At 41.7% G+C, this 17,957-nt stretch overlaps 1 protein-coding gene across 1 annotated transcript in view; it reads right to left on the minus strand.

The window, feature by feature from the left end:
• LOC122459436 (protein eyes shut homolog) overlaps positions 1 to 17,957 on the minus strand; it is a 196,089-nt gene that overhangs the window by 165,284 nt on the left and 12,848 nt on the right. The window lies entirely within an intron of this gene.

Raw genomic sequence — 17,957 nt, forward strand, 5'->3', positions numbered from 1 at the left:
TTAAATCTGAGTCACTGAACCATTTTCACATTCCTAGTTTCTACCACAGTGAACCTCTAAACTATATTGCATTGTTTTTGTAATTGTAAGAGGGACAGTGAATGGATAATTGCCCTTTAGGGAGATTACAATCCCTATATAGATATTGTGCAAAGCATATGTTCTGCAGATTCTTCAATTATACATAAATATAATTGTTCTGTATGTGATTTATTTGGAGACATGTATTAAAATAATAATGGTTCACACCTCACATCTCTTTGATTTTAATGAAAGATTTGTTTAAAACCTGGACATCTGTGCTGTTGATACTGTTTGTGTCTAACATTATATTTCTATTTTGATTTTTTCTTTCTTTTTCCACATCACCAGCAACAGTAATACAATATATCTGAAAATCTGTCAAGTTAATATAAAATTCTGGATATGAAGGATTTGAAGGGAAGGAATTAGGTGGAAGTAAAACCATAAATATGTGATAACCTAAAACAAACTGTTTGTTAAGGACAAAGTTGTATGTTGTGTAGTTGTAGCCTTGTCAGTCCCATGATATTAGAGAAAGAGAGACAAGGTTGGACAGATAATATCTTTTACTGGACCAGCTTCTGTTGGTGAGAGAGACAAGAATTCAAGCCACACAGAGCTCTTCCTCGGGTCTACGACAGGTACTCTGAGGCTATATCTACACTGCACAACTTACAATGGCATGGTTGTGCCCCTGCAGCCGTCCCATTGTAAGGTGTGCAGTGTAGCCACTCTTTGTTGCCAGGCAAGAGCTCTATCCCTATAAACTACAGTTAATCTGGGGAATGTTCTAAATGTCTTAGTTCTATTCAGGTAGAAGAAGCACACCCTAAACAATATCTAGAATGTGAATTTTAGCCTTCCCTTTGTGGCAGTTCTGCTTTGAGGGGGAAAAAAAGAGGTAGGTATGTTACTTGGTTGAGATGGAAGTCAGAAACTACCTTCAGCAGGAACTTTGGAAAAACCATGTATCTTATTAGTACTATAAAGGCTGACTTGATGGAAACGTTGTACAGGAAACATGTAGCTAGTGGCTCAAAGGGTGGACCCATTAAACCCATAAGCACAACGTTGAGATCTCAACGTAGGGGAGGCTCTTTGAATAGGGGAGAATACATCCTCACAGAGCCTTTCAAGAACCTAGCTACCACAGAGTCTGAAAATGTACAATATCCCTGAATGGGAGGATGGAAAACTCAGACAGTTGCCAGGGAGCCTCTTGAGGAGCTCATACATAGTCCAGAATTCTTTAATGATGGAAGGTAATTCAGTATATCTGATATCTGAGTTTGGAATAGGGATAGTCAGCCGTCTTGTGCTCAGAGGGTGAATCTCTTCCATTTGGCAGAGCAATCCTCTTACAATCCTTTTTATTGTGGATCAAAATTTTCTGTACTTCAGCTAAAAAGTTCCTCTCTACTAATTTTAACTAGCCAGCAAGCAAGCCATGAGGTGCAGGGAATATGAACCCAGATGGAGGATCTTTGTCTTTGATATATCACATACGACTGGAGATGCCATGGTATTAGAGTTGAATGGAGTGTTTCTTCAGGTCTGAGAATCAGAACTGCCTTGGCCTTGATCATCCTTGCTGAATCTTGCCTGAATTTCCTGACAACTCTTGAGATCAATGGAATTGGAGGGAAAGCATACATTTGATCTAGGAATGCATCGGACAGAGATTCCTGACTCTACCCTCTTCTAAAGCAGGACTTCTAACATTTCCTGGTTTTTTTGGTGACAAAGACGTCTATGGTTGGATGACCCTGTGACAGATATGAGGAACACAGGTCTATCTTGAGACTATTGTATTTTAGCATTATGAAATTTATCTGTACGGTTGAGCCAGACCTTGAAAACACGAAAACTTGAAAGACCAACAATATAGGCCCATAGAATAGTCACAGACCTGGGTAACAGTAAATGTTATGTGTGTGTTCCTGGCTTACTGAGCGGTTTCCCATGGGATCTGGAATCACTAAGGGCTAATTAATGCAAAATACAAAAATCATTATGCAGATACCCAGCCCTTGGAAGCTTACTCCCTGGGGAAAGAGGGCAATGGTTTTACCTGTTTTCAGAAGGGTGGGAGACAAAGACTTTGGGGGTATAAACGCTGAGTTTAAATGGACTTAGGGGCCTCCCTTTTGATTCAACAAATGGACATGACCTTTTGTCCAAGTGGGGATCCAGCTCTGCTCAAGGGTTAGAAAACTTTGTCCTGCTAAACTCCTGCACGTGGATGATATGTTTAAAATACATTTGAGCTTTTTTATTGTTTTTTATTTTTCCTCTGTATGGTTTTGTCCTCAATCAAATGTCCTGCTTTGAAAGAGGTGGGTCATTACTTGCACTACTGATATACACCTATCATAACCTTGGAGGGAAAGCAAAGCACAGGAGCTGGACATCACTCAGACCTTCCAAGATAAACATAATAAATTGTAGTGGAGTTGCAAGCCTAAACCCCTGGCCAGGTGGGAGACAAATACAGATCTTTGGTATCTGAGAGGACATTCTGGAGCAGATCACAGAGACAGGGGAGGTCAAAGGTGCAGTTACCTTGAAACTGTGACTGACCCCATCTGAGTAATAGGGTTGCTTGTAAACTGTCTGCTAAGGTGATCTGCCAGGACATTTTGCAACCCTGATAAATGTATGACTATCATAAAAATTCCCTTGCTGATTATTAGCCAAAAGGATCTCCTCATGGCAATTGAGGTAGCCAGGGATCCAGATGATACGTCTGCATCATCAAGGGCTGCTTGGAGACATGTATGTGCCAAAAGTTGAGCTGTGGAAACCAAGGGCTTAAACTCCTTTTTGCTATCTTGAGGAACCCTGTCAGCAAATTTAGAGATGCAGTCCCAATTTAAATATCTGTACTGTACCAGTAAGTCCTGGGGACTGGTGATTCTCATTTGGAGACTTTGGGCTTCTTGTGCTTTTTGCTGACTTTGGATCTTTCATTAGCCACTGTGATAACCAGTGACATAGACATAGTGTGTGTGTTTGCACATGTGCACCTGCGCATAAAATTGCTCAAAGCCCTGAGGTGGCATTTGGATACAAGTGATCTGATCTTTTGGATTTGGTGCCAAAGAAGGTGGGTACTTGCCAAAGCAACTTATCTGGCACTAAGATCCCCTCCTTGATGAGTGTTGTAAGACATTTAGGAACAGAGAAGTGAAAGAGGACCAGGATCTTGTGTGATGTCTCCTGGACAACTTTCACTGGAATCTCCAGGGTATCAGCCACCCTGCACAGGAAGTCCTGCAATGAACAAACATCTCAAAAAGGTTATTAAGAGAAAGCAGGAAGCCGACAAGGAATGGAAGATGGAATGAAGCAGCAAAGAAAGCTACCTTTTGGAGGTCATAAGGTGTAGACAAAAAATGAAAACCCAAGCAGAGTTGGACCTTGCAACGGAAATTAAAATTATTATTAAAAGGCTCTAAAAGGAAAAAAAAACAAGGAAAGAGAAAGTGGGATTGCTAAAAACTGAGGATGGGGTGGAAATTAAAGATAATCTAGGCATGGCTCAATACCTAAATTAATACTTTGCGTCAGTTTTTAATAAGGATAATGAGGAGTTTTGGGGTAGTGGTAGGATGGCTAATGGAAATGAGGATATGGAAGTAGAAATTACCACATCTGAGGTAGAAGTCATATTCAAACAGTGTAATGGGACCAAATCAGGGGGCCTTAATAATCTACATCCAATAATATTAAAATAATTGGTGGATTAAATCGCAAGTTCAATAGCAAGAATTTGTAATGAATCTGTAAACTTGGGGTTGTACCCTACGACTGGAGAATTGCTAACATAGTACCAATGTAAACAGGGTCTGAATGAACTGAATGAATTCTCCCCTGACAGCTAGCTGGGTGGGGGAGAGATATCAGGAGCAAACTGTATTTATATGAACACACGTACGCTGATTAGATATTCAGTAGATAGAGTGGTGTTGCTCAAAGTAATCAACTTTGGCTGGTGTTGGGTTACAAATCACTTTAGTGTTGAATGCAGGGGTAGTGAAATACTATTTTCAATGTGTTATCATTATTGTATGAATGAAGGGGAGAAGAACTGTGTTTAACCTGTCCCAAATGAGGGGGTCACCCTCAGCTGAAAGGACTCAGTAAGCCTGGGGCTCGAATGCCAGAGCACTGTGTAAGAAAAAGAGGTGGGGACAGATGTCCTAGTTAGGAGGTGTGGACTCTTCCTAGGGGTCCCAAGACTGGTTTAACTTGTTCCTCCCCACTGTTCAAAGAAAGAGCTAAAGAGGCTTCATTAGGATCTTAGGATTAATTAATTAATTAATTAGGATTAGGGGGAAGCAAAAGTGGATGGGAATCTGGGAGGCAGTGACCATGAGTTGGTTGAGTTCAGGATCCTGACGCAGGGAAGAAAGGTAAGCAGCAGGATACGGACCCTGGACTTCAGGAAAGCAGACTTTGACTCCCTCAGGGAACAGATGGCCAGGATCCCCTGGGGGACTAACATGAAAGGGAAGGGAGTCCAGGAGAGCTGGCTGTATTTCAAGGAATCCCTGTTGAGGTTACAGGGACAAACCATCCCGATGAGTCGAAAGAATAGTAAATATGGCAGGCGACCAGCTTGGCTTAATGGTGAAATCCTAGCGGATCTTAAACATAAAAAAGAAGCTTACAAGAAGTGGAAGCTTGGACATATGACCAGGGAAGAGTATAAAAATATTGCTCGGGCATGTAGGAAAGATATCAGCAGGGCCAAATCGCACCTGGAGCTGCAGCTAGCAAGAGATGTCAAGAGTAACAAGAAGGGTTTCTTCAGGTATGTTGGCAACAAGAAGAAAGCCAAGGAAAGTGTGGGCCCCTTACTGAATGAGGGAGGCAAGCTAGTGACAGAGGATGTGGAAAAAGCTAATGTACTCAATGCTTTTTTTGCCTCTGTTTTCACTAACAAGGTCAGCTCCCAGACTGCTGTGCTGGGCAACACAAAATGGGGAAGAGATGGCCAGCCCTCTGTAGAGATAGAGGTGGTTAGGGACTATTTAGAAAAGCTGGACGTGCACAAGTCCATGGGCCGGACGAATTGCATCCGAGAGTGCTGAAGGAATTGGCGGCTGTGATTGCAGAGCCCTTAGCCATTATCTTTGAAAACTCGTGGCGAACGGGGGAAGTCCCGGATGACTGGAAAAAGGCTAATGTAGTGCCCATCTTTAAAAAAGGGAAGAAGGAGGATCCTGGGAACTACAGGCCGGTCAGCCTCACCTCAGTCCTTGGAAAAATCATGGAGCAGGTCCTCAAAGAATCAATCCTGAAGCACTTAGAGGAGAGGAAAGTGATCAGGAACAGTCAGCATGGATCACCAAGGGAAGGTCATGCCTGACTAATCTAATCGCCTTTTATGATGAGATTACTGGTTCTGTGGATGAAGGGAAAGCAGTGGATGTATTGTTTCTTGACTTTAGCAAAGCTTTTGACACGGTCTCCCACAGCATTCTTGTCAGCAAGTTAAGGAAGTATGGGCTGGATGAATGCACTATAAGGTGGGTAGAAAGCTGGCTAGATTGTCGGGCTCAACGGGTAGTGATCAATGGCTCCATGTCTAGTTGGCAGCCGGTGTCAAGTGGAGTGCCCCAGGGGTCGGTCCTGGGGCCCGTTTTGTTCAATATCTTCATAAATGATCTGGAGGATGGTGTGGATTGCACTCTCAGCAAATTTGCGGATGATACTAAACTGGGAGGAGTGGTAGATACGCTGGAGGGGAGGGATAGGATACAGAAGGACCTAGACAAACTGGAGGATTGGGCCAAAAGAAATCTAATGAGGTTCAATAAGGATAAATGCAGGGTCCAGCACTTAGGATGGAAGAATCCAATGCACCGCTACAGACTAGGGACCGAATGGCTCGGCAGCAGTTCTGCGGAAAAAGGACCTAGGGGTGACAGTGGACGAGAAGCTGGATATGAGTCAGCAGTGTGCCCTTGTTGCCAAGAAGGCCAATGGCATTTTGGGTTGTATAAGTAGGGGCATAGCGAGCAGATCGAGGGACGTGATCGTTCCCCTCTATTCGACACTGGTGAGGCCTCATCTGGAGTACTGTGTCCAGTTTTGGGCCCCACACTACAGGAAGGATGTGGATAAATTGGAAAGAGTACAACGAAGGGCAACGAAATGATTAGGGGTCTAGAGCACATGACTTATGAGGAGAGGCTGAGGGAGCTGGGATTGTTTAGTCTGGAGAAGAGAAGAATGAGGGGGGATTTGATAGCTGCTTTCAACTACCTGAAAGGGGGTTTCAAAGAGGATGGCTCTAGACTGTTCTCAATGGTAGCAGATGACAGAACGAGGAGTAATGGTCTCAAGTTGCAATGGGGGAGGTTTAGATTGGATATTAGGAAAAACTTTTTCACTAAGAGGGTGGTGAAACACTGGAATGCGTTACCTAGGGAGGTGGTAGAATCTCCTTCCTTAGAGGTTTTTAAGGTCAGGCTTGACAAAGCCCTAGCTGGGATGATTTAACTGGGACTTGGTCCTGCTTTGAGCAGGGGGTTGGACTAGATGACCTTCTGGGGTCCCTTCCAACCCTGATATTCTATGATTCTATGATTCTATGATCTTCTTTGTTTTTTAAATGCTCAATCAGAGCTGAAATCACTTGTGGTGGGACTGTGTTTCTGACCAGCCTGCTAAAAGCTTAAAAACCACCAAAAGACTAACCAATAGAGAGGCAGGTAGTAGAAGAAGATGACTGACAGCCAGCAAGAGTGGCTAGCAGGTGCGTGGCAGGAGCAGCTGGTGAAGCAGCCAGCCAGGGCAAGTGCTAAGAGGGTAGAGCAAGCAAGGTGCCTTCTTCCCCAGTTGGGCGGTGAACTCACACAGATGCATCTCTGAACCCTGGATCCTCACTGACTAAGGACAACCACTGTGAGTGGGGTATGGTGAGGGAGCAGAGCGGGGCCAAGTAAAGGAACTTTTGGTTGTAGAACTCAAGAACATGAGGCAACTCAGAAGGCACTGCCCCCCACACTCTGGGGTGGGTTTCCTGCTCACAGTTTTATGTTTATGAATCCTGCTTGTGGCATTTTCCCTAATTAATGTTGGGTGACTTCTATCCTTTCATTAAAAGCATCTTCTCTATACTCAGACTGTGTGCTTGTGACTGGGGAAATATCCTCGTAGAGGTGCCCAGGGATGGTGTGTAATTTTTCCCAGGTTACTGGATGGGGCTTGAGCCATTTCTGTGTGGTATCGATGGAAAGGAACCCAGAGATATTGAACGTGGCCCTGGTTGCTGCTGGCTCCATGTGGCAGAAGTGTTATACCTATTTTTAAGAAAGGGGGAAAAAATGATCCAGGAAACTACTGGCCCCAGTTTGACCTCGATTGTATGCAAGGCCTTGGAACAAATTTTGAAAGAGAAAGTAGTTAAGACCATAGAGGTAAACCATAATTGGGGTAAAGTACAATATGGTTTTTCAAAAGTTAGATCATGCCAGACCCACCTGATCTCTTTCTTTGTCTAAAAAAATCAATTATCTTTTCAAAGGAAATGCGATAGATCTAATCTACCTGGATTTTGGTAAGGCATTTGATACAGTTCCACATGGGAAACTAGTTAAATTGGAAAAGATGGGGATTAATACAGAAATTGAAAGGTGGATAAGGAACTGGTTAAATGGGAGATTACAAAGCGTCATTCTGAAAGGTGAACTGTTAAACTGGAGGGTGGTTACAAGTGGAGTTTCTCAGGGATTGGTCTTGGGTCCAATCTTACTTAACATTTTTATTACTGATCTTGGCACAAAATCTGAGTATGTGCTAATAAAATTTGCAGATGACACAAAGTTGGGAGATACTGCCAATGGAGGAGGACCGGAATATCATACAAGAAGATCTGGATGACCTCAAAAACTGGAATAATAGAATTAATATGAAATTTAATAGTATGAAGTGCAAGGTCATGCACTTTAGGCACTAACAACAAGAATTTTTGCTATAACCTTGAGACATATCAGTTGGAAGCAACAGAGGAGGAGAAAGACCTGGATGTATTGGTGTCATAAAAATAAAGGGAAGGGTAAACACCTTTAAAATCCCTCCTGGCCAGAGGAAAAATCCTTTCACCTGTAAAGGGTTAAGAAGCTGGGATAACCTCGCTGGTACCTGACCAAAATGACCAATGAGGAGACAAGATACTTTCAAAGTTGGAGGGAGGGAGAAACAAAGGGTCTGTCTGTCTGTGTGTGTGATGCTTTTGCCGGGGACAGAACAGGAATGGAGTCTTAGAATTTAGTAAGTAATCTAGCTAGATATGCGTTAGATTATGGTTTCTTTAAATGACTGAGAAATTAGACTGTGCTGAATAGAATGAATATTCTTGTCTTTGTGTCTATCCTGTAACTTAAGGTTTTGCCTAGAGGGATTTTCTGTGTTTTGAATCTAATTACCCTGTAAGGTATTTACCATCCTGATTTTACAGAGGTGATTCTTTTTACCTTTCTTATATTAAAATTCTTCTTATAAGAAACTGAATGTTTTTTCATTGTTCTTAAGATCCAAGGGTTTGGGTCTGTGGTCACCTATGCAAATTGATGAGGATTTTATCAAGCCTTCCCCAGGCAGGGGGGTGGCAAGGTTTTGGAGAGGATTTTGGGGGAAAGATGTTTCCAAACAACTCTTTCTCAAAAAATAAACCTGGACATTTGGTGGTGGCAGTGGAAGTCCAAGGGCAAAGGGTAAAATAGTTTGTACCTTGGGAAAATTTTAACCTAAGCTAGTAAAAGTAAGCTTAGGAGGTTTTCATGCAGGTCCCCACATCTGTACCCTAGCATTCAGAGTGGGGAAGGAACCTTGACAATTGGTCAGTCACAGGATGACTATGAGTCACCAATGTGATGTGGCTGTGAAAAAGGCTAACACAAGCCTAGGATCCATCAGGTGAGGTAGAGATAGGGAAGTGTTACTACCGTAATACAGGCTATTGGTGAGACCTCATCTGGAATACTGTGTGCACTTCTGGTCTTCCACGTTTAAGAAAGGTGAATTCAAACTGAAAAGGGCTACTTTGATGATCAGAGGAATGGAAAACCTACCTTATGAAAGGAGACTTAAGGAGCTTGGCTAGTTTAGCCTAACGAAATGACGGCCGAGGGGAGATATGATTGCTCTTTATAAATACATCAGAGGCAAAAATACCAGGGAGAGGAATTATTTAAGTTAAGCACCAATGTGTTTACAGGATACAAGAATAAACTGGCCATCAACAAGTTTAGGCTTGAAATTAGACAAAGGTTTCTACCACCAGAGTGTTATGGACTGAGATGTAGGCAGTCTGGCCTAGCAGTCAGAAAATGAGTCAAGTCTAGTGAGTGGAGCAAGCATCCAGGGAATAAAACCAATGGTCAGCACCAGAGCCAACTGCCAATTACCAGAGCCAGAGTCAGAACCAGGAATTGAAGCTGAGGGTTGGAGCTAATGTCAGCTGCCAAATGCCAGAGCCAGAGTCAGAAGTTAGAGGCCAGGATGGGAGCCAGGAGATGAGGCATAAGGGCAGGAACTGGAGGAGAGACAAGGATCAAGCACAGAGCAGGAGCACGGGGGAACAGGAGGAAAAGCAGGTATGAGGCAGGAATCAGGAACATGGTTGCATGGCAAAAGCAAGCACAAGCAGTTTCAAATGCAGCCACAACTGGAAAGCACCATGTCGCTCAGACAAACTTCCTGTGCCTCCTTTTCGCTTAAATCATGGACCAATCAGGGATCCTGTGGGTGGTGCCTGGGCTGAGGTTATATTCCTACTAGTTTTTCAGCCCATCAGGTTTGGGCAGACAGTAGGTGGAGGCCAGGATGTGGCAGCTGTTTAGGAACTTCGAGTCCTGGGTTCAAGACCTAGGACATTATATAGAGGAGTGAGGCTCTAGAATGGCCTTCAAATGGAAGTAGCAGCATTAAAGACCCTAACCGTTTTCAAGATTGAACTTGATAAGTTTATAGAGGGGAGTGTATGATGAGATTGCTTTCAATGGAAGGTGGTCTATCTGCAACTGCTATAGCAATTATCCCCAATGGCAGGAGATGGGACATTAGATGGGGAGGGCATAGAGTTACTATGGTGAATTCTTTCCCAGCGGTCTAGGTAGGTGACGGCTCTTGCTGACATGCTCAGAGTCTAACTGTTCACCATATTTGGGGTAAGGAAGGAATTTTCCCCCAGGTGAGATTGACAGAGATCTTGGGTTTTTTTCCCTCTTCTTCATGGGTCACCTGCTGGTTTAAGTTCCAGTAAAATCTGGATTCTCTATAACTTGAGATCTTTAATTTATGATTTGAAGACTTCAGTAACTCAGCCTGAGGTTATGGATGTATTACAGAAGTGGGTTGGTGAGGTTGTGTGGCCAGTGATGTACAGGTGGTCAGACTAGATCATCACGATGGTCCCATGGAGTCTTGTAGTGATCTGGGGTAGATGATATGGGTACAAAAGCCTCATTAGAAAATGGATGCTGATTTTAGATGCTCCTTTGCCTGTAACTCATCATTAGAACCCTGACTAGTCTGTTCACTTGGCAATGGTGAAGATTGGGTTGGCTGCAATGCTCCTTTGTAAGTGGTGGGAAAAGGGATTTAGCCCTTAATTGGGATGCTGAAGCTGGTTTCCTAGTCTGAGGATGGTGCCCACAGTGCCCACTAAGGCCAATGGTGTTGATAGCAAATGGAGCAGATGGCCACTGGGTGGGTACCAGGGATTAGTATTCTTCTTTGAGGTCTTATGTCTGGGGTAATAAAAATCAGCCCATGACTCCTCTGGTTTTATACTGGCCTCAACACCCCACAATTCCTACATCCTGGGCTTGGGTAACTGCTGTGCCATCACCAAGCTTCACAGTTGGAAATGTTACCTTGTGTCACCCATCACTCTGCTCCCTTATTCCAGGACCCTAGTGAGCTAGGGGTACTCACTGATAAGTAGAGTAGGTGCTTTTTAAAGGCCACTGGAAGAAAACCCAGTCACCACAGCTCTACTACAGACTTAGTTTAAAAACCCTAACTATTTAAATTACAAGTGATCTCATGAATGAACTAAGTTACTCAATTACTGTTCATCGTGAGGTGCTCTCTCAAGCACAGGAATGGCTTATTACAGATCACAGTTCAGACTTCCTTTTCAGAAGCTGCTTTGTCCTGAACTTGGTCTCAATGCCACCTTCCCAGTAGCCTGGATCAACACAGGCCCCCTTGGACTAATCTCTCACATCTTGACAGTCCTTTCCTTTCACCTTCATTGAGATCCTGGGACAACCCACTTCAAGGCGGCAAGCCGTAACTCTCTCTTCCTACGGTCATCACACAAATCCTGGAATTTGAACAAACATTTCATAGTGCCTTCTAGCAGCTAGATGGGCTTTAACAGAATCCTAGGATGTTAAATCAATGTCTCATGACCAACCACAGGTTTTACTTCCCACAACCACGTATAGAAAACAACATTTACTCAATACATTTCCTAACATTATCCACATGGCTCGAATATTTAGACTCCAGGGAAGAAATTGGTGACACCTCCCCACAGTCATCAGAGCCTAAGGATGAGAAAGATTAGTGCTCTTGGAGAGGAAAAGAAGTTCCAGCTGGTGTGCTGGGAGTTCCCTCATATTGTGGTCTGTTCATTATCGCTGATATGCACAATATCAATGTAGAAGCAGCAGTTGGTACCAGAGGAAGCAGGAAGTCTGGTACCAAACAGATCCCATGTAGGATGTTAGTGCTGAGTAAGCCAGCACCATATGAAATGCATTGGTACTGGGGCATTTGGTACCAGAGATATTAGTACTCTGGCCTTGTGTGTGGAGGGATTAGCAATTTCTGTGGTACCAAGGAGATCAGCATCCAGTGCCTGAATGGATGTGTAAGGGACTCTTCTTGGGCCTTGAGCTACCATTTTCTGCTGTGATTTAAGAGGTTTTGTGGCCTCTCGAGAAAAGACCCAGTGAAGAAGATTTAGATTCTTTTGGTGACTTAACCCTTGTTTTTCTTCCTCTGTCTCCTGAAATTTTACTAGTTAAGGTGGCTGAATCTTTAGAAGTGGTTGTCTCAGATCCATAAGCAAAGGAGCCAGTAGAAGCACTTTTTGAGGATGAGTACTCAAGAATTTCTGCCCTAGCCACTCCAAAGTCTGAAGAGGGATGCACTGACCACTCCAGAAGGAGCATCTTCAGTCAACAGTTCCTAACTCTTTGGGTTCTTTAAAAAAAAGATTTACAAACAGTACATCTGTTATGTACCCCTCAACCAGACACTATAAGCACTTGGTGTGTCCATCACTGTCTCGCATGAAGAGCCATTTTTAGATCCTGCAGATTTGTAAGTCAAGTCATAGTGACTGTACCTGATACTGGGGCAGACTGTTAGGCAAAAACAAAAAAGAAACACAAACAAGAAAGAAAATGTTCTAAAAAAAATCAGTAGAGCTAACACTAATAACTAACTGCTAAGTACCTATCTATTTACAACTATTTAGAAAAAATGGGTAGATCACACAATGAGTGAATTAGCTCAGACTTTTGCAACATAGCCTCAGGTGGTGAGAAGGAACGGAGGGGCAATTAGGGTTGCCCACTTGCTCTACCCTTTATGCCATTGGTTGGAGGCATGAAGACACTAAGGGTGCAAGTGCAGCTCCCAACAGACACTGCTGGCAAAAAAAATCCAAATTCAAATGCAGGAGTTGCATGTGCACCAATAGTGGAATATATATGGACAAAACACTTGAAGAACTGTTAATTCTTTGCACATTTGATGATGGAGAGTCTCAGTAGCTCAGTTGACATAATTGTTTATGCTGAATCCATCCTAAAGCCAGCTATTTTGCTTCCAATGCCCATTTGTACTAAATCCAAGCAGCAGCAAGAAACTCCAGCTGGATTTATGGAGAGGCCTAATGGATAAAAATACAAGTGCAATTTTCTCTCTTTCTGGAAAGTGAACTTAAAAACAAAAGCTCTTATTGAGATGGGAATAAAGCAGGAAAAACAACTTTTGGAAAAGGCTAACCTTTTGTGTCAAGTTGATTTCTCACATCCAGGCCTTACTAATTCACTTTGACTGTTACCCATGTGATCTGCAGTCCTCTATTCGACAAAGAGCCAAAGGTGAAGAGAGAGTGTTTTTAGAGGCCTCTCTAAACTCTAATAAAAATGTGTCCAGTGAGGTAAACTTCATTCTTCCCTTCAGTAAAAAGGTCCGGAAGACAGGGGCTCAGAAAGGATGATGTTCACTACTGTTAAATATCTGGTCAACCATGTTAGTCAGCTCTGAAATGTCATCAGTTTTCCCTCCACTCTGTGGTTTTGGATGTTTGGAGTCTGTAAATCTTGCAGTAGGTAAAATGCATTGGACTAAACATTCTCACTTATTTAATTCTAATTTATCTAATAGTAAGTTTTATTCATTTTCTCTGTCACAAAGCAGTGAATTTTGTAGTGATAATGTATGATAGAAAGCTAGAGTATATGATTGTTCTTTGAAGAAATTTTATAACCTTAATTGGGAGAAATTATATCTCTAAAAGATTATGCAGATAATTATTCAATCTTTAAAAAGAATAACATATGTTTAGCATTTTATATAAAATATATAATACATGCTACTCGAACATTATAAATACCAGTAAGGGTCTTACTAATATGAAAAGAAAGCCAATAGTTTCTACAACGCTTTACAGGATTTGTGTCTAAACTAAAGCAAAGGGTTTTCTTTAACCCTGAAGTGTGGGAATTTACACTATACTTTTCCAGTTGTGTGAAAACAAATTAGAGGGGTATCTCACTAAACACATCTGAGGGTAGTATTTGATTCCCTGGGTGCTGCCTTGTGGTCAGATGTCATTCCAGGGGAGAAGATTCACCCTTCTGGGAACTAATAGTGTCAGAAAAATGCTGATTTGCTTGTGCTGTAATTCTCAGAAAATGATACTACATAGCGTTTTCTGGGAATGGATTCAAATCATTCAAAGTTGATTCATATTAAAATAGTACCTGCAGGTATTCAATATCCACATACAACTACATTGGCCCATAGCAGCTATTCTGATTTCAATGCCAGGAAATGAGATGATGTATAAACAATTAATTTTGTGTTCAACTTGCACATTCTCTAAACAGTTAGGAAGATAAATCCTATTTATATTTGGAATCTTGGTTTTCATGCTGTATTCCTGGCATGGTACTATCTACCCCTTTCACACTAACCCAATATTAAATCTGTGGTTCCAAGAACATGTTAATTTTCTGAGGTATTTCTAAAACACTCATCACCATAGTTTCTAGATGTAAAAAAATATTGTTTGTTCCCAAATAACCTTGCTCTTCACCTCTCTCACATTCAGCTGCTATTACTTGGTTTTGATTTTAAATTCTATTATTTATACATGAGAATTCATTTTTGTGTGAAAACTTCAATGGGGAAATGAGTTTGAAACTAAATTTGAAAGGATGGACTCAGAAAATGGTAAACACATGTTCTACTCTCTGTTAAGAAGTTTTACAGTTGGAGTGGCCTAAAATCTGTGTACTTAATTTTAAAAAGGACTGGATAATTTAATGAGTAATAATATTTGTAGGTTTGTAATCAGATCTTATGTTTTAGGGTTTTCATCACACATCAGCATTGCAAAACTGGCTAGAGGCATTATGGGCTTTTTGTCTTATTCTGAAGCATCAGTTATTGGCATTGTTAGACACTGGTTAACAAATTTTATAGAACAAAGGTCTGATTGGGTTTGACAAATCCTTTATCCATCTAACCATCATTTGAGGAACAGAATGATAAAGTGCTAAAGAAAATTAAAATGGGAACAAGTACCTTTTAGTTGCAAACTAAAACATCTGGTTATACCAAGTCAGTCTTGAAATATTAACTTGAGGAAACTTATGCATTACAGCAATTTGCTATGTAAGCTTCATGGGGAAAAATGGATGCTAAAATTTTAGCTCGTTGTCCCCTCATCTTAAGATTGGGCTAGTAGAAATGCAGGTTTTTGTATAAGGAAGGTGGTAGAAGGATAGTTTTCAGATGGGATATTAGCCAGAGAGGTCTCCTATTGCCAGAAAGGTCAATCAGAGTAAATGAATTCTCCATGTATTATTACCTAAGGGCAAAGCAAATTGGAGATGAATTTCTTCCCCCTACTTGTTTGACCTTGTCACATAAATACAATGTAATGAATATGTGAAGAATATGATCTTGATCTTTTTGATTAGTGCAAACATTTTAATTCTTTCACATGCCACAGATTGTGGTATGAAAGATTTTTTTTTGTGTAATAGTGAGGCATTGTCTTCTTTCTAAGAGCATGTTGAATCTTATGAGAGCTTGGTGCCTCACCAGCCACTCACTGAAGTAGAAACTTCATCTGTATAAAGTGTCTCCCAATGGATTCAACATATTTTCACACTGCAAAATAATCTCCCACATGCATCAACATGTAAGGGTGGCAGCAGTAAAACCAGAAAATCAATTTAAATGGCATTTTGTCTTCACCTAAGTCCCACTAGGATGTACACATTGGAAAGAAGGAGAGGTTACTTACCTTGTCCAGTAACTGGAGTTCTTCAGAATGTGAGTCTCTACAGGTGCTCCACTTCAGGTGAGCATGCACACCCATGTGCCTTAGATCAGAGATTTTTCAATAACAGTGCCTGTTTGGCCCATGCATGAACCCCACACATCCTCACACCCTGAGGATATAGGGCTGTGCAGGTGAACCACCCTCAGTTCCTTCTCTACTGCAAAATCCAGCACAGGAAACCCCGAAGCAGAAGGGAAAGAGGGCCGATAGTTGAACAACCATAGGGACATACATTTAAAAAAATTCCAATTACTACACAAGGCGAGTAACCTCTTCAAGTAGCATCTCTATGGGCACTCCACTTCATATAACTCCTGAGAAGTATCCCTACAGGGAGGAGGGAGCTTTGGAGCAGGGCCTAAAATTAAAGACAGAACTGTATTGCCAACTACCACATCTGATCAAGAGGCATGAATGAAAGCATAGTTCTTAAAAAAGTATGTATTGAAGTCCAGGTTGCAGTTCTGTAAATTTTAGCCACTGGAACATTCTTGAGTAACACTATTGAAGCAGATTGTGATCTTCTGGAATATGTCTGGAATAGAAGGAAGTTTAATGTTGGCAGAGTCATAACATGAAATAATATACCCAGAGATCCACTTCAAGAGTCTTTGGGTGGAAATTGTGTATCCTTTGGATCTATCGACAATTCAAACAGTCTGGGAGAATTTTTGAATGGTTTGGCTCTGTCCAGATAGAAGGCTAATACCCTTCTGATATCCCAGGCATGAAAGGCAGCTTTCCTGCCTAGTCTGATGTGGTTTCAGGAAAAAAACTGGAAGATGAGTGGTTTGGATAATATGAAATTCAGAAGACATTTTAGGTAGAAACTTAGGATGTGGTCATAACAAGACATTTTCTTGAAGACCATTGTAAAAGAAGGATCTGATATTAAAACCCTCAGTTCTCTGACCCTCCAAACAGAAGCTGTTTTCATGGATAGGTGAAGCAACAAACACATAACTAATGGCTCAAACCGGTGTTTCAGAGGGAAGTTAAGGATGAAGTTCAAGTCACATGTTGGAGTGGATTCTCTAATTTATGGAAAAAGATTAATCAATCCTCTGAGAAATCTTAATGTAGTGGGATTGGCGAACACTGAAGAGCCTTCCAGAGGCGAATGAAAGGCTGTTACAGCTGCCAATGAACCTTGATAGAATTCACTGGGAGGAAATTACAACTGCAAGGGTCACACTTCTGTTGTTTCACATAGTTGTTTCGATGTCTGAGATCGAATATTGATCTCCATGCCCTATTCTTTTTGGGAACCAAAAGGTACTTGGAATAGAAACCCTTTACTGGACTAGAACTGGTTCTATGGCTCCTAAGTGTAAAAGAGAGGCAACTTCCTGTCTCAGCAATCAATTGTGAGATGGGTTCCTGAAAAGCGACAAGGAAGAGGGGTTGCAGGGATGGATGGAGGTGAAATGGATGGGATAATCAGAAGTTATTACTTCCATTTTTGGATGGTATTCTCTCCCAAGCTGGCTGGAAATGGGAAAGATGGTATCCAAATTGGGGGAGGAGGTAGGATAGTGCAGCTGTGGGTTCCTGTGAACGGATGGTTCAGATTCTTGACAAAACCATAAAAATTGATGTTTGGACAAAGTGGATGGTTGGGATGAGGTACCTGTGGCAGATGGTTTCTTTTTTGAGTACCTAGGTCTTTTAGCAGGTGGTTCAGAGGGCCTACAGAAACTCAAGGAGAGAATTGGGTGAGATCTCTGAACTATTTGAGACCTGCTATTTTTTTAAAATTTGCAGGTGTATAAATCCCAAGGGACCTAAGCATGGCCCTAAAATCCTTCAAAGTGTGAAGCAACTTGTTAGTAGACTTAGAAAATAACTAGAGACCATTAAAAAGGAGGTCTTCAACAGTACTATCTACTTCCCTAGGCAAGCTGGACAACTGAACCCAAAATATTTCATAGATCATGATAGCAATAGAAATTGACCAGTCTGCAGTATCAGCTGCATCTAAGGAGGGCTTTAATGATGTTCTTGCTAAAAGATGACCACCATGTATGATGGCCTTAAACTGCTTGCAATTCTCTTCTGCCAAATGCTCAATAAAGTTGTTGAATTTACTGTAGTCATACTTAGATATGAATTTATAGGTAGTCATACTTAGACATGAGGGCTTGGTGGTTAGCTATTCTGAATGCCAATGTAGCAGAGTAACAGCTTTTACAATTGGAGAGATTGAGTTGCTTCTGGTCCTTGCTGTAAAGGGTAGACTTTGTATTGTGCTGTCTACCATAATCATTAATTGTTTTTACAACTAAGGAATTTGGTGTTGGGTGTGAAAATAAAAACT

Source organism: Dermochelys coriacea, chromosome 3, assembly GCF_009764565.3.
Source record: "Dermochelys coriacea isolate rDerCor1 chromosome 3, rDerCor1.pri.v4, whole genome shotgun sequence".
Classification (NCBI taxonomy): domain Eukaryota; kingdom Metazoa; phylum Chordata; order Testudines; family Dermochelyidae; genus Dermochelys; species Dermochelys coriacea.